The sequence below is a fragment of the Apodemus sylvaticus genome, chromosome 9 (genome assembly GCF_947179515.1).
Source record: "Apodemus sylvaticus chromosome 9, mApoSyl1.1, whole genome shotgun sequence".
NCBI classification, from domain to species: Eukaryota; Metazoa; Chordata; class Mammalia; order Rodentia; family Muridae; genus Apodemus; species Apodemus sylvaticus.
In genome coordinates this window covers 29918919-29939583 of record NC_067480.1, presented here as the reverse complement: position 1 = coordinate 29939583, position 20665 = coordinate 29918919, and the positions used below count along the sequence as shown (strand labels likewise).

At 37.6% G+C, this 20665-nt stretch overlaps 1 protein-coding gene across 2 annotated transcripts in view; it reads right to left on the bottom strand.

Annotated features, from left to right (window-relative positions):
• Sphkap (SPHK1 interactor, AKAP domain containing) overlaps window positions 1–20665 on the bottom strand; it is a 135201-nt gene that overhangs the window by 98599 nt on the left and 15937 nt on the right. The window lies entirely within an intron of this gene.

Here is a 20665-nt window from a genome sequence, read left to right as displayed (position 1 = left end):
AAAGTTTATAAACATTTTAAATATCATTTTACTTCTGAAAAATAGGACAGTTTGGAATCTGAAGATATTCTCATGTCTTAAGTCAAGTGTTTGGCCATGATTGTTGGTCATCATGTAGAATATGCACAATTTAATAAAGAGTTTCTTTTGAAATATTATCAAATGGCTTCATATGAACATTTTCTGAATTAAAGTCAGTTTTTTTTTTAAGATTTATTTTATTTATATGAGTACACTGTAGCTGTCTTCAGGTACACCAGAAGAGGACATTGGTTCCCATTACAGATGATTATGAGCCACCATGTGGCTGCTGGGAATTGAACTCAGGATCTCTGGAAGAGCAGCCAGAACTCTTAACTGCTGAGTAATCTCTCTAGCCCTTAAAATCATTTTTTTTTTTAAAAAAAAGAGTAAATCAATTCAACAGCAGCAAGTTCCTAATAGTACCCCACTCTTAAGTGTGAGGTTATGAATAGATCTCATAGATCAGGGTATGAGTGTACTCTGTTGGCATTTTTTCATTCATTATGGTAAATGATTGTGTTCTGTGACAAATTATTAGATCTAGCAAAGTTTCTAGAGAGTGTGAAATTGTCATAGGCTACTTTCTGAATAATTGATATCTGATTACTACAACACTTTCAGTAGAAAGAAAAGGTGCAGCACCCACATTTTTCTTGCTTAATGAAGGCAATGGGAAAAAAAAGAAAAATGAAAGAGTCATGGATGAAACACGAGAGATATGGAGGAACAGAGTAAAGACAAATGCAAAGAAGGAATAGGAAGTTAATATAGGTTACAAATTGTTAGCATGTGATAGACCAGACCACAGCCCAGCTAATTTTGGCCCACAATTACTGATCTGTGGATAGAGAAAATAATGCATTTTTCCTTTTAGGAGTCACTCAAGCCCCATGGGCAGGAATTCAGGAAGAGACCTCTGTGTCCTGTTTCTGTTGTATGCCCAGTTTGCTTTGGTGAGCTAGTAGATCACTTATACCACTCATTCTAGGACTTGGGTGCAGAGTTAGGCATATTCTGCATCTGTTTTTACAGGCTTAGAGTCCCTAGAAGGCCTGAGAAGTAAAACTGAGAAAGGTCCCAGGCTACTCATTGCTGATAAGAAACAGTAAAGACAGCAAGTCAGCAAGCTGTAACTGTTGAGAAGGAAAGTCATCTGGTTGAATGAGTCAATTAGACCCCAAGTCAGCAAGCAGGTGATATGAAAATGGGGAGTGAAATATAAGCCTTGAAATTACATAGCTGCCCACCAGGCATATACTGACAAGCTTTAGAAAGCCTGGTATGATGCTCAAAAGCTTTAGAAATGTTCACTCATCCACTAAAAGGAAGAAATAGAAACTGCCCAACAATTTCTTAGAGGTGATCTCTCTCCTTTTTGACACAGTTACTGGATGTAAAGATTCACAAAGGAGTTTTGTTACTTGTCTATAAGGCTCACTCATTTGCTCAGTAAAGACTATAGAAGCAAATGTATGTATACATATACATATACATTATACATATACATATACATATACTTGATTACTAGTTGGAGAATTAAATGAAGAAATAGAATGACATCATAGGTTTTAAGTCAGTTTGATGAGTGCATTACTTCTTGGCATGCATTGCGCAACCTCACCACACCAACGCTGGACACAGATATATGTCCTCATATCCCAAACCACCAAATACAGAGCTCTGAGGACATTTAATCTCCATAAAAATACAGGAATATCTGCCTTTTAAAATTATGCTATATGGGTGTAGATTTCCAATAATATGTGACTTTACCACTGGCTCCATCTCTTCCATGGCCTTTGGGTTAGAGATGGAATATTTAAGTTTTTATAAATATTTTGTGTTTAGTCTCCACAGAGGTTAAACTCGGGCTGCTACACAATGAGGGAAGATGGTGGTGACATGAAACTCACACATTTACTAATACAAGCCTAAGTTGACATGAGAAGAATCGCACAAAGGTGTGTATTACAGTTTTATACGTTTCTCTAATGGGAAAGCCTGTACATCTTCCCTGGGAGGTTTTCCTTTGATTTTTGACGAGTGTTGGAAGTATTTATTAAGGTTAGCCTTTCAGGCTGGCTTTTGTGTGGAAGCTGCAGAATCAGTTTCAACGAGAAGGAAGATAAAGTGAGAAAGAAGATATAAAAGCAAAATATGTAAAGTAGCGATTTTAAGCTGGCCCTCTATCAAGCAGCTTTCTTTCCAGAAACATAAAATGGCATTTGTGAACAAAAGAGGTGTTCAGGGGCCACTGCATTGCATCCATTACGGACTCAGGTGCAGTGGAAGAAAAGGTCAACATCAAGGGTCCCATGATTTCTCCAGAGACAAGTATTTCATATGTTGACTTTTCTATGTATTTCTACTCAGAACTTGGTCCAGGTACCAGCACTAGCTGTATGATTCCTGGACTCCTTAGAAACCTGGGAATTCAGGTTCTTCCTTACAATTATGGAATTAGACTATAAAAAAATTGCATTGAAGCTAAGTGACTTCCGTGCCCACTGAGTCTGAAAAGTACTTGTCTGCCATATTAACCATATTAAGTGATATGCATCCTAATTTGCCATGATCTTTTTTGATCAGGATGTTTTCACCCAGGAATATTCTTAACTAATTCTCCTCCCCTTTTCATGACAATCCCTCCTCTATCAGTTGTATCCCAGCTGATAAGTTACTCAGGTTTCTCCTTCTTGCCTTCTCCCCACAATGGAGACCACAACCCTCTTCAACACCCTTCCAAACCCTAGGAACACACAGACACATTTACATTCCTTGGTATTCCCACCTCTATCTACGAAGTGAGATACTCACTGTCCTCTGTGTCTCAGAAGCATCCTGAGTAACATCTTCTCCAGCACTTGTCAAGAAGGCCAATTTATGTATAATATTTCTCTGTCTCTCCCTTTACAACACGATCTTTAAAAATACAGCAACTGCAGAGACCCCAAGACAAAGCAAGGCAGCAAGCAATTGCTGGGGTTGTTTGCTCCCATCTTTCTGGGAAATCAGTTAATCTCAAAGGATTAGACACAAACATGTGTTTGCATTCACTGTTTAATTTTCGGCAGCAGTGACAGATGGTAGGATAAGCCGTATCTGAGAAGACAAATTAAAGTATTTCCCAGGATAGTTCTAATAAAAGAGAAAAAAAAAGACCCACCTTTATTGTTGCTAAACACAGTTTAAAGTCAAATGCTTTTGCCAGATTGGGAAAAATAAGATTTGCCCTTGATTTCTCACCACTTAAAGGACACTTCTCAGTAAAATGTAGTGATTATCATTTGCTGTTTGGTTGTCTCAGCCTTGTCAAGCCTTGTGCTCTAAATCCTCTCATCTCAACACTGGAAGAAAACAATTCAGACCCATCTGAAGAGGCCTTGTGTGAGCAATTGGGATATGCTCATTAATATCAATTTAAGATCCAGAATTATTTAGAGGAATTTAAAATATGTATTTGCCCAGCTCAAAAATGAAAGATTGCTCCACTGAATGTTCTTATTTTGATCCTCATTCAAAAGGATTTGCATGCTAAATGTGTGAGATCAGGTACTTAGGTCAACCTTTCAGAAACTAATCTGAACCTCAAGTCACATGATGTAGTATCTCTTGCTTTTATTTACTGAGCCATCTCTTAACTGAAGCTTGGTTTTTGGTTTTGATTAAGCTTTAGCCTGACTTCTGTGAGCACCCTTTTCAGCTATGCCTGGATCTTGGCCTACGGAGTTTTATATTAATAATCAACTTCCCTACCAGAGTTTGCCAAAAAGCATATAACATTGGGTTTCTGACCAGCTTTCAAATCCCTTCACCCTTGATGCTGTCCTTGGCCTGTTTTAGCAAATATACTCAATTAAGTTTTACAGACTCCCCCATCCTTGATATCCCTTCCTAATACTTACACTTTCAGTGGTTCTTTCATCCAAGTTCCTGTCTATAAATTTCCTCTTAGTATATTTAGAGCTAAGTCAAAATCTGTACTGATGTCAATTGTACCTATTATAATGGCTTACATAAAATCTGCCTTTGCCAATTACAGATATCTGGTGCAAAAACAAATTTATTTACATAGTATTTTCTAGTTTTATTAACTAGGCAAGACTTTGTGATTTTTTTATTTTAATGTTGTGCCCATGTATACCCCCTTTCCTCTGCTACCCCATTTTGAAGATATCCATGCAAATTGAGATCTTCACCAATCCAGCTGTAGTTAAAAGGCCCATTGAATCCTCATGAGCTGTTAAGAGTTTCATAAATTTATCAGATGATCCAATTAGTCAACCTTTAACATATTTGGAGATCATCTTTTATGTATCCTGTTTTAATATTGAAAGGTTTTCAAATAACTGAAGAATGAGGTGTAGACCTCCTTTGATATAGTTTACCAGTGAAATAATAATAAAAATTCTAATAGTCACAAGTAAAAATGAACACCTTCCTATCTTTTGTCACTAGAAATTATCAGCAATAATATAACATTGTGATGCATTGTTAAAGGATGAAAGGTATTTCCTTGTCCAAAAAAAAAATTGATGACTTTTCCTATCTGTTTTATCCTTGGATCACACACAATATACTTGCATAGTCAAGCTTGGGTACCATGTTTTTGAAGTGCTTGGTGATGACAATAAGAGATGACAACAGGTTGTTCATTAATAATCATAAAACAAGTGGGTTCTTCTTGGAAGAGAAAATGGCCACAAATTAACTATGCTCTAATTCAATCTCAGCGATTAAGTAGCAGATAAAGAACAAAAGCATGATTATAGTCTTGCTACTTCCTTTGAAATATAATTTGTAAAGCCAACAGCTAGTAATTTCTCCGTTTTCAGTACTCCTTGTACTTAAGTCTTTCATACTGAGAATTGTGTTGAATATTGTATAATTAAAGCTTTTTATTTGGAGATCTCAAAAATCTATCAGCTATGTCTATCCATAATCTGAAAATACATCTTAATTAGGTACTAGGCAAAATGACTGGGTTACAATAGGAAATACAACCAACAATGACTGTTCAGATATGAAAATGGCTGTGCTCTCTCATACTGTTATGGATAATGCATGATGATGAAGAGCATTTGCAGAGCAGGCTCTGTGTGTCAGATCCTGGGCTTTGCAGATTTATGCTATTTCTACCAACCAGGTGATGACAGACAATACACACACAGCTTTAATCAATACTGTGCAGATTTTTAGATTTTATGTTCTTTTTTTTTAATGTTGCTTCAGAATCTCTGGCTTCACCAAGATTCTAAAACAGAATTTGGAAACTGTACCACCTTGCTCAGAGAAGGAGTCCAGCCAGAGAACCTGAAGACTTGGCACTTTTTTGTGTTAACTAGAGCTGTGTATGTGGGGGATTCTTTTGTTGTAGGGTCTGCTTAAATCCTACATAACTCAAACACCCACCAGGTCAATGCAGATGACAAAAATCTATTGTAATCAAACCACTACTGATCAATCAGGGTCACAGAATATAGTTAGGAGGTGAACTGTGACCCAAAAGGAGTGTTGCACAACATATTTAAAGGATAAGGCTATAAAGTGAAAGGAACAGGGTGAACTGTAGCATTGTCTAATCATATTTTCTCATAAGGAGTAGAACATGGAGTTTCTGTCAGTCAGGATAGGAGTAGGTTTCTGGACCTGGAAACATTAACTTAATTTGACCCTGATAGCAAGATAGAGAAAATTGTCCTTGAGATATCTGAACTTAGACAACTGTTTTTTTATAATAGAAGCTGTTCAGTTCTAGGGCCTGGGACCTTAAATTTAGTTTCTCCCTATGGTTAAATAGAGTCTGAAAGTTAAATGCTAATACTTAGAATAAGTCTTTTTTTGTTGTTCCCAACACTTTCTAAATATGTGCTACCAATGATATGTTCAGAAACATGAACTAGTAACATAAAGTCAGTTTACATTACTGTTGCGAGTTAATTTTCATGAATAGGTATTTATACAGGGATGACTCTGGATGCTTACAGTAGGAATACTATAGTAACTAGAAAACTACCAAATGTTGACCATTTTTAAAAATAGAGTTTCAGCTTCAAAGATTAAGTATATTGTGTCGGTGACTTCATTCAGCTGCATCAGATCTTAGTCCAGATGAACTTAGAAAGTGCTTCATGGGCGCAACCTTAGTTCCCTCCTGCTCCGTACTTCTGTCAAACTACCTCAGTCACACCACTTGCTTCTCCCAAAGTTTCCACATTCTCAGTGTTTATAGCCCATGGTATATTTACTTAGTTTTACCTACTTTGTAGACAGGAAGTTGAGTATTAATATATAGCCTGACGTTATAATGCCGTCAATGATGGCCTTAGATTTATTTTGCTGCTCCTGACACTGTGTGGTACCTACCCTTTTCTTCTCTGCTTGCTACCAATACTCCTCAGTCTTTGCTTCTATGACAAATCTAAGTCAGTTCAAACACAGCCAGTTCCCAGAGTCCCAGTGTTCAAGAAATCTATCTGCAACTGTTACTCAAACCTAAGTTTTCTGTTTTAATTTAATTTTATTTATTTACATCCCAAATACTGCCCCCACTCCCGATTACCCCTTCCAGTTCTTTCCCCTCCTTCTCCCCTTCACCTCTGAGAGGGTGGTTCGCCTGAGTGTCCTCCCACCCTGGGGCATCAAGTTTCTATAGGATTAGAAGCATCCTTTCCCAGTGAGGCCAGACAAGGCAGCCCTCTCCTACATATGTGCTGGGGGCCTGGAACCAGCCTGTGTAGTGTATGCTCTTTGGTTGGTGGCTTAGTCTCTGGAAACTTTCAGGAGTCCAGGTTAGTTGACACTGTTGGTCTTCCTGTGGGGTTGTTATCCCCTTCAGTTCCTTCAATCCTTCCCTTAACTCTTCCATAGGGGTTCCTGACCTCCATCTTATGCTTGGCTGTGGGTATCTGCATCTGTTTCAGTCAGCTGCTGGTAGAGCCTCTCAGTGGACAGTCATGCTAGAGTCCTGTCTGCAAGTATGACATAGCATCTGTAAAAGCACCAGAGATTGGTACCCACCTATGGGATGATCCCAAGTTGGGCTGGTCACCGGATGGTCTTTCCTTTAGTCTCTGCTCTATTTTTGTCCCTGCATTTCTTTTAAACAAGCGCAATTTTGGGTTGAAAATTTTGTACCAGTTGGTGTTTCCACTCATCCATGGGTGTGTGTGGTGCGGTGTGGTGTTCTGTCTGGCTACCAGAGGTGGTCTCTTCAGGCTTCATATGCCCATTGTTGGACATTTTGGCTAAGGTTATCCCCATTGAGTCCTAAGAGCCTCCCACATCCCAGGTATCTGAGACTTCTTAGCGACTCCCCAATCCCCTACCCATGATCCTTGCAGGGGTGGAAGAGGAGTGATAGGTGTGTTTGGGGAGAAGACAGCTGTGGACCATTCCAGTGTTTCCAGTGATGTTAAATCAGGCATAAACTTTAACAAATAATTGTTAGTAACTAGGAAAAAGGACACTTTTTTTGATAATTCAAAATAGGAAAACTATTACATTATGCCATTGATAAAAAACAGTTTATATTGTTTACATTCATGGATTTTCTGGAAAGTCATCCAAGTATTGGGAGATATTGGAATATCCCCCAATTTAACATATTCTTGCCTCAGACCTATGTGTGACAATTTGATTAAGATGACTGCCATAATTCTTGGGCATTTGAATACTTGGTCTCCAGTTAGTGGTTATTTGAGCTGGTTGGAGGCTTAGCCTAGCTGGAAGGACTATGTCACTGGGGTTTGCCTTTATAGTTTCAAAGGACATTTGTAGTTAGCTCTCTTTCTCTGTTACCTGCTTATGGATTGAGATGTGACCTCTCAGCTGTTTGCTTTGGGAACATGTCTGTTTGATACCATACTCCCTAATGTGATAGCCAAGGTCTTTAACCCTTTAAAACTATAAGACCCAAATAAATTCTCCTCTATAAGTTGTCCTGGTTATAGTTTTTAATCACAGCATTAGAAAGATAATGAGTGAGTTATGCATGGTAGTTTAAATAAATATATTTTAAGCCAGACATGGTGGCAATGCCCTTAATGCCAACACTCAGGTAGCAGAGACAAGTAGATCTTTATGTATTCAAGGCCAGCCTACTCCACAAAGATGAGTTTCAGGCCATCCAAGACTACATAATTCGACCCTGATTCAAAAATAAAACAAAACAAAATATCATGTATATGTATATATATGTATATATATATGTGTGTGTATACATATACATGTATAAGTATATATATATACATATAATTTTGTCAATCTTCTAATATATATTATGACATATATATATAAAATTTTATGGTGGGGATATTTAACTAATTTTTAATTGAAAAACTTGAGAAATAATGCTTTGATCATAAAGAGATACATTTGGTATCTATTGATGGTGTTTTCATGCACATATTTAGATGATTTGCTGTTCCTTACATAATGACATGGGGAAATACTCCATTTTAAAGAATCAATGTTTAAGATAAAGTACAACACTGTAACTGTTAACACAGGGACATTACTTTTTAAATACAAGACCGGTCAGGTCATTTCTGTGCTTAGAAACTCATTGTAGCTCTACATTGTACTTCTAGAAGAAGTAAATGTACTTGTCATAAGATTACAAAACTCTACCCATTTGGACTACATGCCATTTCTGTGACTTTGTTCCCTTCAGAGTCTCCCCTTCTGGCACTCTGTCCATGCAAAAGTTCTTATCTTACTAGAGCAGTCTAGACACCACTGCTGTGGTAGAGCATTCTGTAGGTTTTGCCACTGGAGATGTGCTTTGTGTAGAGAGTTGGCACACCTCAGGTTACTGCCTGCCTCAGGTCCTTTCCACATCCTCATGGAGGCTTCTCTGACCACTGTGGCTACTCAACTTGCTCCTAGTGTCCCTAACCCCCTATGCAATGTATTTATTTCTCATGTCATTTTTCATTATATGCCTCTCTTGTAGATTATAAACTATATAAATATGTGTATCTTTGTTGGGTTCTTGTCATGTGAGATTCCCAGTCAAAGACTGATATCTGAGGTTTAGCAGGTCTCAGTAACTATGCATCAAATCAAACAGTTAGTTGAAGGATAAATATATGTACAGTTTTATACAGAAGCATGAAATAGTTAATAGTAGTTATATATGGAAATAGACTTGTGTGTTTTCCTTCTTTTTCCTGCCTGTATTTCCTTGGGCATTTCCCATCTATTATTTCATGGCTAGAGAAGGTTCTCTGTTTGAAATGGGTGATAAGAGGATATTTGGAAAGAGATCATCTAAAGATGAAAGAACAAGAAAGGCACAATTGGTGCTCACAATTCTCATGAGTTATCTGATTCGTAAATAGCTTTTGCATTTCAAATGTAATGAGATTTCTGATATATACATACACATTATTATTATTGGATCTCATAGGTTTACCACAGTGAAGATGGGCCTGAGTGATGTGACTGGAAGAAACAGGAAAGCCAACAAAGCCAGGAAACTTTCCTGCCTTAGCCCAGAAGCCGCTTGGCACAGTGAAAGCATCCATGTTGCTAGGGAGAATCCCATTATCCCAGGCAAGTGCCTTTTAATCTGCATCTCGCCTCTCTTGCATCTCTCTCCTGAGACTTCTGGATTATATCACAGTCGTCTATGTCCATGAGTAATGGAATGAAGCTAAACTCAGAGAGTTACCTGGACTGATTGACTCTGAACAATGAGACAAGAGGAGTGGCAGTTCTCAGAGACTGCTTGGTGGCACTGCTGATACTGTGTAAAATAACACTGTGTCACAAAGTTTTTAAGGAGTGCATCCTAATGTGTAAAATTGCCAGTTCTAATGGCTTCATTTTTCCTCCATTATCCTAATGAGCTCAGGACTTTAGCTAAACTCTTTGTTGGGTACAGGAGAATGTTTTATTTAACATGGCCAAGATTGGTAGACTGATTAGCAGAAAGTATTATAATGGCACTTTGCAATGATTTAGAAGGGACCTTAAGAAAAGGCTTGGGACTAACCTTGGGTGGGTTGTTCTGGTCTCAGACTTTGGCATGCATTTTAGCATCAATGATTTTTGTTATAAAATATACCTCTTATTACAGTTATGGTTTTCTTCCTCAAGGCTCAAGAAACTCAGCTCCCTCCTTACAAATGTACTTTCATTTAAAAACTTTAAAAAGCAGTCTGTTAAATGTCAAAAGGAGTACAAATAGGAAAATACACTTAAAATAGAGGAGGGATATATTAAAAGCAGCAAAACAAGTGTAAGGAGAGTGCACGTATAAGGAGTCATATTGTTCTCCACAGTTGAATTACCTGCCAATACTTGACAATAGAAAGAAAATTCCAATAACAATACCAGGGGGAGGAAGGTAATTCAGCCTCTACCAGACAGTAATTGGTGAATGTGAGATTGACCCTGATAAATCAGTGAGCCCACTGTTCATATTTTATTAAAAGTTATTGGTCTAAAGTATTTGATAATTAAAGTTCTCCATAGAACAAGGATCCCTGACATAGCTTTCATCTTATAGTTTATTCTCTCAGATCTTCTCTTCTTTGTTTATGCTTTTTGAACTGGAAAAGGTTTTGTTTTACTTTTTTCCCAAATAATTTGATTTATCTAGAGTGCTTCAAGTTCCAGCATATTTGAGAGTAAGGCACAAAGAGTTTCAATAGGCTCCTTGCCTCCTCCACACAGACACCAACATGGCTTCCAGGCTTCTCTGCTTGTTACAACTGGCAAATCTACCTACAAAGGCATATTATTATCACCCCAAGTCAACGGTCTATGTTAAGGTTCACATTTTATGTAAATTCTATGGATTTGGAGGAATAATATGCATCTACTATTGTATGGGTGCACTTTCAAACTCTGAAATTCCCCTGTGTTATTTCTATTGAACTCTATACTATCTATCCACAGATGTTAAATTTATAGAGAGATGTGTTCTCAGATTGCTTCTTAACATGTACTACATTTTGGAATTAAGAATTTTGAAACACTGTTTAGATGTATCTATTTTTGTTTTCTTTTGTTTTTGTTTTGTTATCATAACAGAGGGCTTTGTAACTTATCTGGATGGCTACTTATATAGTTAGAAAAGAATTGATCTTTTTTTTTCCTTCTCTATGGCAAAACTATCTGAACAGTAATCATGATTCAGTAATATATTTTTACCTATCAACATCCACACATGGCAACCACCATTTAGGGCATTCCATTTGTACTTAAAACTTAAATGGGAATGAGTGAGAATTGTCAAATTTTATCTGTATAACATATGATAGTTCTGAACATGGAAAGAGCACTTGACTCACCATAAGATCCCGTGAAAGACAACAGTGCCTCTAACTAGTCATCCTTCCATAAATATGATAGGTTCAATTATGACATCACATCAAGGATTTTTCTATTAGTGTTCAAGTAAGTAGAATATCAACAACGAAGTCTTAATCTCAATTTCTTTTTTTTTTCTTCCAGTGGGTGGAGAAGTATGTGAAACCAATTCCCCCAACATGCAAGTGCCAGTGACTGTATGGAGTCCAAATGAAACATTTACATTTTAAATTCTTATTTATTTATTTTAGCGCACACAAAATGTCTGTATATCCTAATTTCAGTATTTGATTCCTTTAGGAGTGAGGGAAGAAAGTGTAAAAGTATCCACACATTAAAAATCTTCTATAGGAAAAGATTCACAGTCTGTTTTTATAAGTCAGATTTCATCATTTTTTTCTCTGTGGAGGGTATAGAGCATTATGGCATAGTGTGTTTTTAAAAACTTGGATTGGCCTGTTTTGTGACCTGTTATCACTCCTGGTCATATATCCAAAAGATGTTCCAACATATAACAAGTACACATGCTCCACTATGTTCATAGCAGCCTTATTTATAATAGCCAGAGCTGGAAAGAACCCAGATGTCCTTCAACAGAGGAATGGATACAGAAAATATGGTACATTTACACAATGGAATACTACTCAGCTATAAAAAACAATGAATTCATGAAATTCTTAGGCAAATGGATGGAACTAGAAAATATAATCTTGAGTGAGGTAACCCAATCACTAAAGATCCCACCTGGTATGCACTCACTGATAAGTGGACATTAACCCCAAAACTTGGAATACCCAAGATACAATTCACAAACCACATGAAGCTCAAGAAGAAGGAAGACCAAAATGTGGATACAGAGGCAGATACTTGTAGCCAAACATTGCACTGAGCACAGGATTGCCAATGAAGGAGTTAGAAAAAGGACTGAAGGAGCTAAAGGGGTTTGCAACCCCCATAGGAAGAGTAACAATATCAACCAACCAGACACCCAGACTCCCACAGATGAAACCACCAACCAAAGAGTACACAATGAGGGACTCATGGCTCCAGCTGCATATGTAGCAGAGGATGGCCTTGTCAGGCATCAATGGGAGAAGAGGCCCTTGGTCCTGTGAAGGCTCGATGCCTCAATGCAGGGGAATGCCAGGGTAGGGAGATGGGAATGGGTGGGTGAGTGGGGGAAGACCCTCATAGAAGCAGGGGGAGAGAGGATGGGATAGGGAGAGTCCAGGGTGAGGGGGAACCAGGAAAGGGGATAACATTTGAAATGTAAATAAAGAAGATATCTTAAAAAAAATAATTGAGTTGAGCTCCTAGTTGGTTTTCATTGCACTGACCCTGGGAATGATATTTATTCTTATCGAGAGAATTAATCTCTGCTAAATGAGGTTGATGTTAATCACTTCACAATATTCTTAAAAAAGGCAACCTCAATGAAAAACAGACACACTACTCATTGCGACAGGACTTTTACAGTTGTCATTTCCTTGTTTTGGTGTGATGGCAGGGTAGGGACTACTAGGCTTTTATATTCATAAGGACACTGAGTCACAAAGTCTGTGTTTTTTCAGATCGTTATTGATCTGAAAAACCTGGTCTGGAAGAACCTGCCTCCTAGTCTGCAGTTTTCACTAGACTCTCAGCTGTCCTCACATGGTGCCCTGTCTTGGAGAACTCTTTCTGATAGGATTTTCTTATTTAATTAAATTTTTGGGTATAGAGAAAAAGCAATGAAGACTGGGAGTAAGGATAGGCATGGGAAGCTACCTTCAGGTTTCTGATCAGGTTCGGAGGTTGGTCATCAATAAACACAACAGTGGGTGTGGACTTGCATGAAGATGCAGCAGAAAGCAAACTTGATTTTAAGTTTTGGGACACAGAGTTCTGCCTAAGTAAAGTTCTTCACCTGTCTAATGATGGCATTGGAGTGCCTCCTAATATCTTAGAGAGCTTTAAACTGGAAGAAGGCACTGAGGAACATAATGGTTTGTGGTACTGAAATATTTCCTAATGCATTAGAGTCTTTTAGGATGGAAAGGGACTGGGCACTGAAGGGATAGAACACAGGTTAAATGCAACAGCAAACAAGAAGCCAGGTGCACACCATGGTTTGTACTTCTACAACTGTTCCATCAACCAGTAAATCTAGAATGTCAGGTTCAAACTATTCAGCCACGTACCCTGGAATCTCATGGGGCCTTACATGAAGAAGACCTTGATCATGACTTGGCATTATAATCCCCTGGACCCCAAGCCCCACAACCAACCTGGATTCTTGGCAGTGTCTCTTGACCGGCAGGGCAGCAGAAAGGCAGGTAGCAGAGTTTGGTTCAACTACCCACATGGCTGATGGAGAGGACCACACCCACCATAAAGGGGTTAGAAACACCAGCAGATTTGGAGAGGAAGCCAGAGAAGAGAGGATGGGGAAAAAAAGAAAGAAGTTTTAGTATCATTTAAAAGAAGAGAAAGATTCACAGCATGCCAGTTTTTGCATACCAGTGGCTAAATGGTCATGTTCTAGCAAATACTTGAAAACTCAGTAAAGGGTCTAGGGATTCTAGACATTTGCTTGTATGGTGTCCGACTTGGGTTGACGGGTCAAAATGGATTTGTATTTGTGACTGTTCATCACACCTTCATTCATCAGAAATAGCTTTCATTTTGTAGGTAAGAGTCTTAAGCCTTCCCAACTCATTTTATGCACTTTTTTCTGACTATATTTTATGAGAATAATAAGGCAATATATCATTTTAGACATTTGTTCTTTGAAAGATTTGTAGCTAAGGTTAGTATGTAATGTATGTGTGTAAGCTCAAGTTACTTTTGGAATGAAAATTAATAGTATAAGACTTTAAAATCTCAGTACCATGACATGACAATAACTATGCAGGAATAACACATTATGGCTAGGAATATCTATCCAGCCTAGTTGGAGGTGAAATGTAGCTGTCAGTAAAATAATATTTACCTTATTGCCCCATAGCCACTGGTAACTCATGAGAATACAAAGCAATTTTATTTTGTGAGTGAAGCTAGCAGAGCCGTATCAGACACCTCACAGCAGTAAGACCTAATGTGGGACAGAGAGGGATGAGTATGGATGACTGATCATCTTTGGTGAGATGAAAATACCTCCATTTACTCTTGCAGGCTATTTTCATGGAGCACAAAATTTTAAACTAGCAATTAGTGTTTCTGACACATCCAAAATATCACTTGTTTGCTTTGATGAAGTTGTTGATTTTTGAAGCTTTAAGGCCATAGATTTTTTTTTACTGACTTTTATTTAAAAAGATCTTTTAAATATGTTTTTAGTCTGGTGGTATTTATTCATAATTCCTTTTTATACTGTCTGTTCTTCTGTTCTTTTGATAAGTTTCAAATATTTATTGGTAAGTTTCAAATATTTATCAACATGCTAGAGCAATGGCTCATTAGGTCAGAGTTCTTGTTTCTCTTGCAGAAGACCTGGGTTTGCATCCTAGCACCCATATGGTGCCTCACAACCATCTATAACTCTACTTCCAGATGATCAATGGCCTCTAATCAACTGCACAAGAAACAAGAATATATATGTTGCCCATACACACAAGCAGGCAAAGCATTTATACATGTGAAATAAGATGAACAATTCTAAAAAGAAGTATTAGCAATTTTAGTTGTGTCTGGGAAAATGATTCATTAATGACTTTTTTAAGAAAAATACTAGAACTAAAATTCACAGGCATTTAACAGTTACATGATCATGTCAGAAATGATATAACTAGAAAGAATAATAGTGCCAGTGGGCTGTAAGGTTGGAAAAATTGTATGATGAAAGGGAATGGGGAATATTTGTGAACAGAGACCAAAAAGAAAGGCCCAGCTTGTTGACTGAAAAGTTTTCCAGGTATGATAATGGTGTAATAAAGAAGGCGGTAGTCATGATCTAGCCTAAAGATACAGTAACTTCACACCATAGAATAAGTTATAGCAAAAACAATAACATCAACAGTAAGGTTGGTTGTTATGTAGTATAAGTAGTAGTTTTATGTAGCTTACGGATTCTCTATCAGAATTGATTCGGATCAGAAATGTTTTGGAATTTAGGCATTTGGAGGGAGATTGGAATATTTGCATACACCTAATTACTTCTCTTGCAGATAGATCTCAAACCTAATCCAGGGTTTATTGGCTTTATGTAGAACTGGTACATGCAGCCTGAAGGGAGCATTATACGATATTTTCAGTGTCCCTGATATCAGCTGCAACTGCCGTATGAGGTCAGACATCAACTATCCCCTTGTGGCAGTTTGTCAGTACTTGAAAATTTTAGGCACTGAAATCTTAGATTTACATTTATAATCTGGGCACACTCATCTTGCATGCCAATCTTGAGATGTCAGTCAGGTCATTTCCATTTTACATGAAGATTGTTGGCAGAGCTAGCCCCACAGTTCATATATATATTTTTTATTTTTTCCATTTATTCTGTATTTATTTATTCATTCATTCATTCATTCATTCACTTTACATCTTAGTCACTGTCCCCACCCTACTTTTTATTTTTAAATGTGAGCTTTTTCAAATAATATTCTGAATTGTTCCTTTAAAATGTTAGAGTATATATACATCATGGTTTTAGCTTTTAAAGTATATCTTGCATATATAGGAAGCATATAATAATGGTGCAATAAAGAAGGCAGTAGTCATGATCCAGCCTAAAGAAAAAGTAACTTCACACTATAGAATAAGCTATAGCCAAAACAATAACATCAATAGTAAGGCTGATATTATGTAGTATAAGTAGTAGTTTTATATAGCTTAAATATTAAGTAAATAAGCATATAGCATATTTCTTCTAAAATAAAGCAGGTAATTCCAACTGACTGGGAACCTGGAAGAGATCAGAGAGCCTATATGGGTCTGACCTAGGTCTTCTGTATATGCTGTGGCGGAGTAGCTAGGATTCTTTACAGTGGGATCAGGGGCTGTCTCTGACTCTTTTGCCCGATAGTGAAACCCTTCTCCTCCTGGGTTTTTTGTCCAGCCTTGATGTGATGGTATGGTGGCTGGTCTTATTATAGTTTATTATGCTTTGTTGGGTTGATGTCCTTGGGAGGCTTGCTTTGTTCTGAGAGAGGCAAAGGTAGATGTATGGGGGGGGGAGGGGAGAAGGGAGGGTGGGAAGAGAGACTGAGGAGAGGTGATGGAGGAGAAACTATAGCCTAGATATAATATGTGAAAGAAGAATAAAAATAAAATAAAATAAAATAAATCAGGTCCTTAAAATAGCCAGATAAAGAAATATAGGATGCAAATTTATTGATAATGTTATTAAATCATGATTCATTTGTTAAAAATTTAATATAACATTGCTCTGTCATTGAGTACATAGGTTTGATTTTACTAGAGTGCTGTTATATGTCTCAGACATGGAATGGGGTGGATAATACTTTGTGTAGGACCTAAAGAGCTTTCGCCACAAAGAAGTTGTACACTATTAGAGCCTGACTAGCACAACCCTGTGCTGTAGAGGGAAGCTGAGTGGTTGATCTTACCACAACCCTGCTGTCAAGCTTGGTTTCAGAAACAACTTCAAAGCATCAGACTTTAGCATGAGGTACAAAAATGTGGGAAAGGATAAAATATTTCCTTTCTTCATTCTCACATTAGTTTCACTTATCTCAAAACAAACCAATTTGTCAATAAATGGACGAGGTACAAATCTTCATTTGAGTCCTAAAGTCTAATGTTTAAATGCCCAGGGCTGACACAGAGGAAAGTATAGCTGCATTTCTCCCCTCATAAAAAGTGTGGGAGCAAAATTACTAGTTAAAGCATTTTCAAGTTGTAAAGAATGTTTGGATTTTAATATCGTATTAGTTTTCTAATTGTGTATCTGAAGGGAAAAAATCTTCTTGAATAAAATAATAAAACCTTTTGTTGGGTTATAACTGACTAAATTACATTTTGACACACATGGATAGGACATTTTAAGGCTCTCTTATAAGATTTACTATTTAGCCCAACTGTGAAGACCTTTAAAATGGTATCTAGTGACCTTCCTTCTTTTTAAGCACATTTATTCCTAGTAACAAAGCCATTCCCTGAGTACTACCAGTCATTGTCCTGGTATTCAATTGCAGTTTTCCATCCTACTTACTGTCAATGACTGTGGGCTCCCTGGCATAGTTTTCTTATTATGTCTAGCACTACTATGTTCTCTTACAAAAGATGAGTCGGAGGCCAGGAGGCAACAAGTCTAGCACCTCCATCGAAGGCTAACTGAATATCTGTCTTGTTTCTGAGATAAGAATGGATCAGGCTAGTCTTCTTTGCTTTTTAAACATAAATAATGAGAAAAAAGTAACTGACATACAGACTCTTACACATCTATAACTTCATACATCTATTAATAGAAGACTAGTATAATGGTCTACATGAATCATATCAACAAAAAAAGTGCTCTCTAAGGAGATCTCAAAATGTGCAGAATATAAATGCCCATGTTAGATTTTTATAACTTTATAAACTCCCAAATAACCAAGATTCGGGAAACTTTTCTTGGAGACTGCATTTTGCCTTCTCCAGAGAAAGCAGAGCATGGAATTTTACTGAGGCTGAGAGATGAGCATGTTTCCTAATTATTAGGACAATAGAGCCATTGGCGCAGCAGGTCTATGTTGCTGCCTCATTAAATGCTGCTGGGAAGAGTGAGCTGACAGCAGAAAGTGAGCAAACTCAGCCACAGTCGTTATGTAAAGACTGTCTCGCTGCTAAGTAACTTCAGACACACTTGTTTTCTTGCATAAAATATGGCAAGAGAGCCATCACGGATTTCCAAGAGAAATCCTGCGAAGTTAATATTTCTTGCAAATTATATTTGTAAACAAATGGGGCTTCCATGGGGATTATGTAGGAGGAGTGAAGTCTCAGAGTGTAGAAGTCCTCTTTCATTGTGGCTCAGGAAGGAAACAGCAGGTTGTGGGTTTATTTACTGTTTCTAGGCAGAGTGTAATGGATTGTGTCCTATAAAGAAGAGCATCATGGCGAGAAATGTCTTCCCTTGGGAAGGATTATTTAAGCTAAGATGTGTCACCTAAGAGAACAGGATGTTTTCTTCTTCACCTACTTTGAGATGAGAGTAGTTCTTGACATGCTTGCTTATAATCTGCAGGCCCATATTTCCCAAATGCCTGATGTGTATGGGATAACCAACTGTACCTATGATCCAATGACAAGATTTAGACACAGATGCTGCTATAGTCTGGATCTTTAGCATTTAAAGACTGTGTCCCTTGAATGATACTCTGAAAAAGGCATGTGACATTTAGCAGTTGGCATTGTGGGCATATTTTCTTGAAGTAGACTGTAGTGTCTTTTTCACTTTTCCTCTTTCATTTCCTAGCTGTGAGGAACAATGTGTTTTTCTGTTGCCATATAAGGAAAATTTCAAAGAGTGGATTCAACCAATCTGGTCATAAGTGACCATTTTCTTTCTTTCTTTCTTTCTTTCTTTCTTTCTTTCTTTCTTTCTTTCTTTCTTTCTTTCTTTCTTTCTTTTCTCTCTCTCTCTCTTTCTTTCTCTCTTTCTTTCTCTCTTTCTTTCTTTCTTTCTTTCTTTCTTTCTTTCTTTCTTCCTTCCTTCCTTCCTTCCTTCCTTCCTTCCTTTCTTTCTTTCTTTCTTTCTTTCTTTCTTTCTTTCTTTCTTTCTTTCTTTCTTTCTTTCTTTCTTTCTTTCTTTCTTTCTTTCTTTCTTTCTTTCTTTCTAGTGCTCTGTCTGCTTCTATACCTGCATGCCTGAAGAGGGTATTAGATTTCTATATAGATGGTCATGAGCCACTATCTGGTTGCTGGAATTGAACTCAGGACTTCTGGAAAAGCAACCAGTGTTCTTAACTGCTGAACTATCTCAGAAGGCCCCATAGAATACCATCTTAGACTTGGGAACTCAATCCTGTATCTTCCTCTCTCCACTCCCACCCCATACACCCCAGCCCATTATATAGCACTATCCAGCTTTATGGGTGCAAACTGTTGTATATTGAATATTATAGAAACATAACTCATGTAAATCTGAATAAGTAAGTTTTTCACTCACAGCTTCAAACAATGCAAGACAGAGCAATACTGGTAAAATGGAAATGAAGAGGGCAGGGTCTAGATGATGAGAGCAGAGTGGAACACCTGGATCATTAGCAATGAACATCTGCTGCTCACCTAGGCTGTTTTTGTTGTCTAAACAGAGATTGTCTTGAGAGGAATTATGAGTCCATTCAGTCCAACGCAGGTGTTTTTGTTGCTTTGGGGTTAGAGGTGATAATATTTTAGACTAAGCACTGAAGCCAGAAGGGTACTACTGTAGTCTGATTGTTTAACAGTTGCTATGAAAACTATTACTCCTGAGCATTGGGAAAAAATGTCAACAAAAGTGGCACTGCCTATTTTCATAGATAATTTAGATGACCAGAGAAGGGCAGTGGATATCTTGTCTAAGTTGAATAATTGTGATATTTAAAAGGAAAAGAGCACCAGCAATAAAACTAGAGATCAAATTTTCATTAGAGTTGGGTTTTGCATTAAGCATAGTTGTATAGCCTGCTGCACTGTGCTTAAGACCAATGTAGAAATGCCAGGGGACAGCAGCATGCCAGACATGGTGTAGATAATTATGATGGAAAAGCTTACAAAAGGCCAGGAAGTCTGCAGCAGGGTGAACAACGCATACAGACTTGTTTATTATGAGACAATTATCTAGAGAATTTAATCAGCATTGCTGAGCAGTGTTGACCATATATCTAAACAATTTCTACCCACTGTTCAAACTGGCTAATAGTTTTCATCTGCTTTTCTCTTTCTCAGAACTGAGAGGGACATGGGAAAGCATACACACACAGACATACACACACACACACACACATCACATTATATCTCACACATCAAACACACACCACACATATCGTACACATACCACATACATACACATACACATACACACACACACCACAACACACATACCATGCCAAACAGACAGATACAATACAGGCACACACACAGAGACACATACCACATACACATACCATACACACACACACACACACACACACACACACACACACACTCACAAAGACACACATACTGTCTCCTCCACATACACATATACATATCATATACACACACACACATATACACAGACACATAGACACACACATACAGATACACACACACAGATACACACACACACACACACACACACACATATACACCAGCAATTGGAATTTACCTCTTTTAACACTACCTCTGTGATTTTATTCTATATAAGAAGGCCAAGAAT